A 9,700-nucleotide genomic window follows, 5' to 3' on the forward strand; every position below is an offset into this window, starting at 1 on the left:
GTTCTGAGAGAAAACGTTTACACCTATCTCTCGTCTACTCTTCGACGACTTGTAAAATCGATGCTCGTTAATTGTGCTAGTTTCGATCTAAAACGATGTATCCCGTTCTTTTGAGCCGGAATACAAGTTTTCGCGCAGTTCTGAGAGAAAAAGTTTACACCTTTCTCTCGTCTACTCTTCGTCGACTTGTAAAATCGATGCTCGTTAATCTTGCTAATTTCGATCTAAAACGATGTATCCCGTTGTTTTGAGCCGGAATACAAGTCTTCACGCAGTTCTGAGAGAAAACGTTTACACCTTTCTCTCGTCTACTCTTCGACAACTTGTAAAATCGATGCTTGTGAATCTTGCTAGTTTCGATCTAAAACGATGTATCCCGTTGTTTTGAGCCGGAATACAAATTTTTGCGCAGTTCTGAGAGAAAAAGTTTACACCTTTCTCTCGTTCTCTTCGACGACTTGTAAAATCGATGCTCGTGAATCTTGCTAGTTTCGATCTAAAGCGATGTATCTCAATTATTTGAGCCGGAATACAAGTTTTCGCGCAGTTCTGAGAGAAAAAGTTTACACCTTTCTCTCGTCTACTCTTCGACGACTTGTTAAATCGATGCTCGTGAATTTTGCTACTTTCGACCTAAAACAATGTATCCCGTTGTTTTGAGCCGGAATACAAGTTTTCGCGCAGTTCTGAGGGAAAAAGTTTACACCTTTCTCTCGTCTACTCTTCGACGACTTTTAAAATTGATGCTCGTGAAGTTTGCTAGTTTCGATCTAAAACGATGTATCCCGTTGTTTTGAGCTGGAATACAAGTTTTCGCGCAGTTCTGAGAGAAAAAGTTTACACCTTTCTCTCGTCTACTCTTCGACGACTTCTTAAATCGATGCTCGTGAATTTTGCTACTTTCGATCTAAAACGATGTATCCCGTGGTTTTGAGCCGGAATACAAGTTTTCGCGCAGTTCTGAGAGAAAAAGTTTACACCTTTCTCTCGTCTACTCTTCGTCAACTTGTAAAATCGATGCTCGTGAATCTTGCTAGTTTTGATCTAAAACGATGTATTCCGTTGTTTTGAGCCGGAATACAAGTTTTCGCGCAGTTCTGAGCGAAAAATTTACACCTTTCTCTCGTCTACTCTTCGTCGACTTGTAAAATCGATGCTCGCTAATCTTGCTAGTTTCGATCTAAAACGATGTATCCCGTTGTTTTGAGCCGGAATACAAGTTTTCGCGCAGTTCTGAGAGAAAAAGTTTACACCTTTTTCTCGTCTACTCTTCGACGACTTGCAAAATCGATGCTCGTGAATCTTGATAGTTTCGATCTAAAACGATGTATTCCGTTGTTTTGAGCCGGAATACAAGTTTTTGCGCAGTTCTGAGAGAAAAAGTTTACACCTTTCTCTCGTCTACTCTTCGACGACTTCTTAAATCGATGCTCGTGAATTTTGCTACTTTCGATCTAAAACGATGTATCCCGTGGTTTTGAGCCGGAATACTATTTTTTGCGCAGATAAGAGAGAAAAAGTTTACACCTTTCTCTCGTCTACTCTTCAACGACTTGTAAAATCGATGCTCGTGAATCTTGATAGTTTCGATCTAAAACGATGTATCACGTTGTTTTGAGCCGGAATACAAGTTTTCGCGCAGTTCTGAGAGAAAAAGTTTACACCTTTCTCTCGTCTACTCTTCGACGACTTGTAAAATCGATGCTCGTTAATCTTGCTAGTTTCGATCTAAAACGATGTATCCCGTTGTTTTGAGCCGGAATACAAGTTTTCGCGCAGTTCTGAGTGAAAAAGTTTACACCTTTCTCTCGTCTACTCTTCGACGACTTTTAAAATTGATGCTCGTGAATTTTGCTAGTTTCGATCTAAAACGATGTATCCCGTTGTTTTGAGCTGGAATACAAGTTTTCGCGCAGTTCTGAGAGAAAAAGTTTACACCTTTCTCTCGTCTACTCTTCGACGACTTGTTAAATCGATGCTCGTGAATTTTGCTACTTTCGATCTAAAACGATGTATCCCGTTGTTTTGAGCCGGAATACTATTTTTTGCGCAGATCTGAGAGAAAAAGTTTACACCTTTCTCTCGTCTACTCTTCAACGACTTGTAAAATTGATGCTCGTGAATCTTGATAGTTTCAATCTAAAACGATGTATCACGTTGTTTTGAGCCGGAATACAAGTTTTCGCGCAGTTCTGAGAGAAAAAGTTTACACCTTTCTCTCGTCTACTCTTCGACGACTTGTAAAATCGATGCTCGTTAATCTTGCTAGTTTCGATCTAAAACGATGTATTCCGTTGTTTTGAGCCGGAATACAAATTTTCGCGCAGTTCTGAGAGAAAAATTTACACCTTTCTCTCGTCTACTCTGCGACGACTTGTAAAATCGATGCTCGTGAATCTTGCTAGTTTCAATCTAAAACGATGTATCCCGTTGTTTTGAGCCGGAATACAATTTTTCGCGCAGTTCTGAGAGAAAAAGTTTACACCTTTCTCTCGTCTACTCTTCGACGACTTGTAAAATCGATGCTCGTGAATTTTGATAGTTTCGCTCTAAAACAATTTACCCCGTTGTTTTGAGCCGGAATACGAGTTTTCGCGCAGTTCTGAGAGAAAAAGTTTACACCTTTCTCTCGTCTACTCTTCGACGACTTGTTAAATCGATGCTCGTGAATTTTGCGACTTTCGATCTAAAACGATGTATCCCGTTGTTTTGAGCCGGAATACAAGTTTTCGCGCAGTTCTGAGAGAAAAAGTTTACACCTTTTTCTCGTCTACTCTTCGACGACTTGCAAAATCGATGCTCGTGAATCTTGCTAGTTTCGATCTAAAACGATGTATTCCGTTGTTTTGAGCCGGAATACAAGTTTTTGCGCAGTTCTGAGAGAAAAATTTACACCTTTCTCTCGTCTACTCTGCGACGACTTGTAAAATCGATGCTCGTGAATCTTGCTAGTTTCAATCTAAAACGATGTATCCCGTTGTTTTGAGCCGGAATACAATTTTTCGCGCAGTTCTGAGAGAAAAAGTTTACATCTTTCTCTCGTCTACTCTTCGACGACTTGTAAAATCGATGCTCGTGAATTTTGATAGTTTCGCTCTAAAACAATTTACCCCGTTGTTTTGAGCCGGAATACGGGTTTTCGCGCAGTTCTGAGAGAAAAAGTTTACACCTTTCTCTCGTCTACTCTTCGACGACTTGTTAAATCGGTGCTCGTGAATTTTGCGACTTTCGATCTAAAACGATGTATCCCGTTGTTTTGAGCCGGAATACAAGTTTTCGCGCAGTTCTGAGAGAAAAAGTTTACACCTTTCTCTCGTCTACTCTTCGTCGAGTTGTAAAATCGATGCTCGTTAATCTTGCTAGTTTCGATCTAAAACGATGTATCCCGTTGTTTTGAGCCGGAATACAAGTTTTCGTGCAGTTCTGAGAGAAAAAGTTTGCACCTTTCTCTCGTCTACACTTCGACGACTTGTAAAATCGATGCTCGTGAATCTTGATAGTTTCGCTCTAAAACAATGTATCCCGTTGTTTTGAGCCGGAATACAAGTTTTCGCGCAGTTCTGAGAGAAAACGTTTACACCTATCTCTCGTCTACTCTTCGACGACTTGTAAAATCGATGCTCGTTAATTGTGCTAGTTTCGATCTAAAACGATGTATCCCGTTCTTTTGAGCCGGAATACAAGTTTTCGCGCAGTTCTGAGAGAAAAAGTTTACACCTTTCTCTCGTCTACTCTTCGTCGACTTGTAAAATCGATGCTCGTTAATCTTGCTAATTTCGAACTAAAACGATGTATCCCGTTGTTTTGAGCCGGAATACAAGTTTTCGCGCAGTTCTGAGAGAAAAATTTACACCTTTCTCTCGTCTACTCTTCGTCGACTTGTAAAATCGATGCTCGTTAATCTTGCTAGTTTCGATCTAAAACGATGTATCCCGTTGTTTTGAGCCGGAATACAAGTTTTCGCGCAGTTCTGAGAGAAAAAGTTTACACCTTTCTCTCGTCTACTCTTCGACAACTTGTGAAATCGATGCTTGTGAATCTTGCTAGTTTCGATCTAAAACGATGTATCCCGTTGTTTTGAGCCGGAATACAAGTTTTCGCGCAGTTCTGAGAGAAAAAGTTTACACCTTTCTCTCGTCTACTCGTCGACGACTTGTAAAATCGATGCTCGTTAATCTTGCTAGTTTCGATCTAAAACGATGTATTCCATTGTTTTGAGCCGGAATACAAGTTTTCGAGCAGTTCTGAGAGGAAAATTTACACCTTTCTCTCGTCTACTCTGCGACGACTTGTAAAATCGATGCTCGTGAATCTTGCTAGTTTCAATCTAAAACGATGTATCCCAGTGTTTTGAGCCGGAATACAAGTTTTCGCGCAGTACTGAGAGAAAAAGTTTACACCTTTCTCTCGTCTACTTTTCGACGACTTGTAAAATCGATGCTCGTGAATCTTGATAGTTTCGCTCTAAAACAATGTATCCCGTTGTTTTGAGCCCGAATACGAGTTTTCGCGCAGTTCTGAGAGAAAACGTTTACACCTTTCTCTCGTCTACTCTTCGACGACTTGTAAAATCGATGCTCGTGAATCTTGATAGTTTCGCTCTAAAACAATGTATCCCGTTGTTTCGAGCCGGAATACAAGTCTTCACGCAGTTCTGAGAGAAAAAGTTTACACCTTTCTCTCGTCTACTCTTCGTCAACTTGTAAAATCGATGCTCGTGAATCTTGCTAGTTTCGATCTAAAACGATGTATTCCGTTGTTTTGAGCCGGAATACAAGTTTTCGCGCAGTTCTGAGAGAAAAATTTACACCTTTCTCTCGTCTACTCTTCGTCGACTTGTAAAATCGATGCTCGTTAATCTTGCTAGTTTCGATCTAAAACGATGTATCCCGTTGTTTTGAGCCGGAATACAAGTTTTCGCGCAGTTCTGAGAGAAAAAGTTTACACCTTTTTCTCGTCTACTCTTCGACGACTTGCAAAATCGATGCTCGTGAATCTTGCTAGTTTCGATCTAAAACGATGTATTCCGTTGTTTTGAGCCGGAATACAAGTTTTTGCGCAGTTCTGAGAGAAAAATTTACACCTTTCTCTCGTCTACTCTTCGTCGAGTTGTAAAATCGATGCTCGTTAATCTTGCTAGTTTCGATCTAAAACGATGTATCCCGTTGTTTTGAGCCGGAATACAAGTTTTCGTGCAGTTCTGAGAGAAAAAGTTTGCACCTTTCTCTCGTCTACACTTCGACGACTTGTAAAATCGATGCTCGTGAATCTTGATAGTTTCGCTCTAAAACAATGTATCCCGTTGTTTTGAGCCGGAATACAAGTTTTCGCGCAGTTCTGAGAGAAAACGTTTACACCTATCTCTCGTCTACTCTTCGACGACTTGTAAAATCGATGCTCGTTAATTGTGCTAGTTTCGATCTAAAACGATGTATCCCGTTCTTTTGAGCCGGAATACAAGTTTTCGCGCAGTTCTGAGAGAAAAAGTTTACACCTTTCTCTCGTCTACTCTTCGTCGACTTGTAAAATCGATGCTCGTTAATCTTGCTAATTTCGAACTAAAACGATGTATCCCGTTGTTTTGAGCCGGAATACAAGTTTTCGCGCAGTTCTGAGAGAAAAATTTACACCTTTCTCTCGTCTACTCTTCGTCGACTTGTAAAATCGATGCTCGTTAATCTTGCTAGTTTCGATCTAAAACGATGTATCCCGTTGTTTTGAGCCGGAATACAAGTTTTCGCGCAGTTCTGAGAGAAAAAGTTTACACCTTTCTCTCGTCTACTCTTCGACAACTTGTGAAATCGATGCTTGTGAATCTTGCTAGTTTCGATCTAAAACGATGTATCCCGTTGTTTTGAGCCGGAATACAAGTTTTCGCGCAGTTCTGAGAGAAAAAGTTTACACCTTTCTCTCGTCTACTCGTCGACGACTTGTAAAATCGATGCTCGTTAATCTTGCTAGTTTCGATCTAAAACGATGTATTCCATTGTTTTGAGCCGGAATACAAGTTTTCGAGCAGTTCTGAGAGGAAAATTTATACCTTTCTCTCGTCTACTCTGCGACGACTTGTAAAATCGATGCTCGTGAATCTTGCTAGTTTCAATCTAAAACGATGTATCCCAGTGTTTTGAGCCGGAATACAAGTTTTCGCGCAGTACTGAGAGAAAAAGTTTACACCTTTCTCTCGTCTACTTTTCGACGACTTGTAAAATCGATGCTCGTGAATCTTGATAGTTTCGCTCTAAAACAATGTATCCCGTTGTTTTGAGCCCGAATACGAGTTTTCGCGCAGTTCTGAGAGAAAACGTTTACACCTTTCTCTCGTCTACTCTTCGACGACTTGTAAAATCGATGCTCGTGAATCTTGATAGTTTCGCTCTAAAACAATGTATCCCGTTGTTTTGAGCCGGAATACAAGTCTTCACGCAGTTCTGAGAGAAAAAGTTTACACCTTTCTCTCGTCTACTCTTCGTCAACTTGTAAAATCGATGCTCGTGAATCTTGCTAGTTTCGATCTAAAACGATGTATTCCGTTGTTTTGAGCCGGAATACAAGTTTTCGCGCAGTTCTGAGGGAAAAATTTACACCTTTCTCTCGTCTACTCTTCGTCGACTTGTAAAATCGATGCTCGTTAATCTTGCTAGTTTCGATCTAAAACGATGTATCCCGTTGTTTTGAGCCGGAATACAAGTTTTCGCGCAGTTCTGAGAGAAAAAGTTTACACCTTTTTCTCGTCTACTCTTCGACGACTTGCAAAATCGATGCTCGTGAATCTTGCTAGTTTCGATCTAAAACGATGTATCCCGTTGTTTTGAGCCGGAATACAAGTTTTTGCGCAGTTCTGAGAGAAATATTTACACCTTTCTCTCGTCTACTCTTCGTCGAGTTGTAAAATCGATGCTCGTTAATCTTGCTAGTTTCGATCTAAAACGATGTATCCCGTTGTTTTGAGCCGGAATACAAGTTTTCGCGCAGTTCTGAGAGAAAACGTTTACACCTATCTCTCGTCTACTCTTGGACGACTTGTAAACTCGATGCTCATTAATTGTGCTAGTTTCGATCTAAAACGATGTATCCCGTTCTTTTGAGCCAGAATACAAGTTTTCGCGCAGTTCTGAGAGAAAAAGTTTACACCTTTCTCTCGTCTACTCTTCGTCGACTTGTAAAATCGATGCTCGTTAATCTTGCTAATTTCGATCTAAAACGATGTATCCCGTTGTTTTGAGCCGGAATACAAGTCTCACGCAGTTCTGAGAGAAAACGTTTACACCTTTCTCTCGTCTACTCTTCGACAACTAGTAAAATCGATACTTGTGAATCTTGCTAGTTTCGATCTAAAACGATGTATCCCGTTGTTTTGAGCCGGAATACAAATTTTTGCGCAGTTCTGAGAGAAAAAGTTTACACCTTTCTCTCGTTCTCTTCGACGACTTGTAAAATCGATGCTCGTGAATTTTGCTTGTTTCGATCTAAAGCGATGTATCTCAATTATTTGAGCCGGAATACAAGTTTTCGCGCAGTTCTGAGAGAAAAAGTTTACACCTTTCTCTCGTCTACTCTTCGACGACTTGAAAAATCGATGCTCGTTAATCTTGCTAGTTTCGATCTAAAACGATGTATCCCGTTGTTTTGAGCCGGAATACAAGTTTTCGCGCAGTTCTGAGAGAAAAAGTTTACACCTTTCTCTCGTCTACACTTCGACGACTTGTAAAATCGATGCTCGTGAATCTTGATAGTTTCGCTCTAAAACAATGTATCCCGTTGTTTTGAGCCGGAATACAAGTTTTCGCGCAGTTCTGAGAGAAAACGTTTACACCTATCTCTCGTCTACTCTTCGACGACTTGTAAAATCGATGCTCGTTAATTGTGCTAGTTTCGATCTAAAACGATGTATCCCGTTCTTTTGAGCCGGAATACAAGTTTTCGCGCAGTTCTGAGAGAAAACGTTTACACCTTTCTCTCGTCTACTCTTCGTCGACTTGTAAAATCGATGCTCGTTAATCTTGCTAATTTCGATCTAAAACGATGTATCCCGTTGTTTTGAGCCGGAATACAAGTCTTCACGCAGTTCTGAGAGAAAACGTTTACACCTTTCTCTCGTCTACTCTTCGACAACTTGTAAAATCGATGCTTGTGAATCTTGCTAGTTTCGATCTAAAACGATGTATCCCGTTGTTTTGAGCCGGAATACAAATTTTTGCGCAGTTCTGAGAGAAAAAGTTTACACCTTTCTCTCGTTCTCTTCGACGACTTGTAAAATCGATGCTCGTGAATCTTGCTAGTTTCGATCTAAAGCGATGTATCTCAATTATTTGAGCCGGAATACAAGTTTTCGCGCAGTTCTGAGCGAAAAAGTTTACACCTTTCTCTCGTCTACTCTTCGACGACTTGTTAAATCGATGCTCGTGAATTTTGCTACTTTCGACCTAAAACAATGTATCCCGTTGTTTTGAGCCGGAATACAAGTTTTCGCGCAGTTCTGAGAGAAAAAGTTTACACCTTTCTCTCGTCTACTCTTCGACGACTTGTTAAATCGATGCTCGTGAATTTTGCTACTTTCGACCTAAAACAATGTATCCCGTTGTTTTGAGCCGGAATACAAGTTTTCGCGCAGTTCTGAGGGAAAAAGTTTACACCTTTCTCTCGTCTACTCTTCGACGACTTTTAAAATTGATGCTCGTGAATTTTGCTAGTTTCGATCTAAAACGATGTATCCCGTTGTTTTGAGCTGGAATACAAGTTTTCGCGCAGTTCTGAGAGAAAAAGTTTACACCTTTCTCTCGTCTACTCTTCGACGACTTGTTAAATCGATGCTCGTGAATTTTGCTACTTTCGATCTAAAACGATGTATCCCGTTGTTTTGAGCCGGAATACTATTTTTTGCGCAGATCTGAGAGAAAAAGTTTACACCTTTCTCTCGTCTACTCTTCAACGACTTGTAAAATTGATGCTCGTGAATCTTGATAGTTTCGATCTAAAACGATATATCACGTTGTTTTGAGCCGGAATACAAGTTTTCGCGCAGTTCTGAGAGAAAAATTTACACCTTTCTCTCGTCTACTCTTCGTCGACTTGTAAAATCGATGCTCGTTAATCTTGCTAGTTTCGATCTAAAACGATGTATCCCGTTGTTTTGAGCCGGAATACAAGTTTTCGCGCAGTTCTGAGAGAAAAAGTTTACACCTTTTTCTCGTCTACTCTTCGACGACTTGCAAAATCGATGCTCGTGAATCTTGCTAGTTTCGATCTAAAACGATGTATTCCGTTGTTTTGAGCCGGAATACAAGTTTTTGCGCAGTTCTGAGAGAAATATTTACACCTTTCTCTCGTCTACTCTTCGTCGAGTTGTAAAATCGATGCTCGTTAATCTTGCTAGTTTCGATCTAAAACGATGTATCCCGTTGTTTTGAGCCGGAATACAAGTTTTCGCGCAGTTCTGAGAGAAAACGTTTACACCTTTCTCTCGTCTACACTTCGACGACTTGTAAAATCGATGCTCGTGAATCTTGATAGTTTCGCTCTAAAACAATGTATCCCGTTGTTTTGAGCCGGAGTACAAGTTTTCGCGCAGTTCTGAGAGAAAACGTTTACACCTATCTCTCGTCTACTCTTCGACGACTTGTAAACTCGATGCTCGTTAATTGTGCTAGTTTCGATCTAAAACGATGTATCCCGTTCTTTTGAGCCAGAATACAAGTTT

The sequence above is a fragment of the Amblyomma americanum genome, chromosome 1 (assembly GCF_052857255.1).
Source record: "Amblyomma americanum isolate KBUSLIRL-KWMA chromosome 1, ASM5285725v1, whole genome shotgun sequence".
In the NCBI taxonomy this organism is placed as follows: Eukaryota; Metazoa; Arthropoda; class Arachnida; order Ixodida; family Ixodidae; genus Amblyomma; species Amblyomma americanum.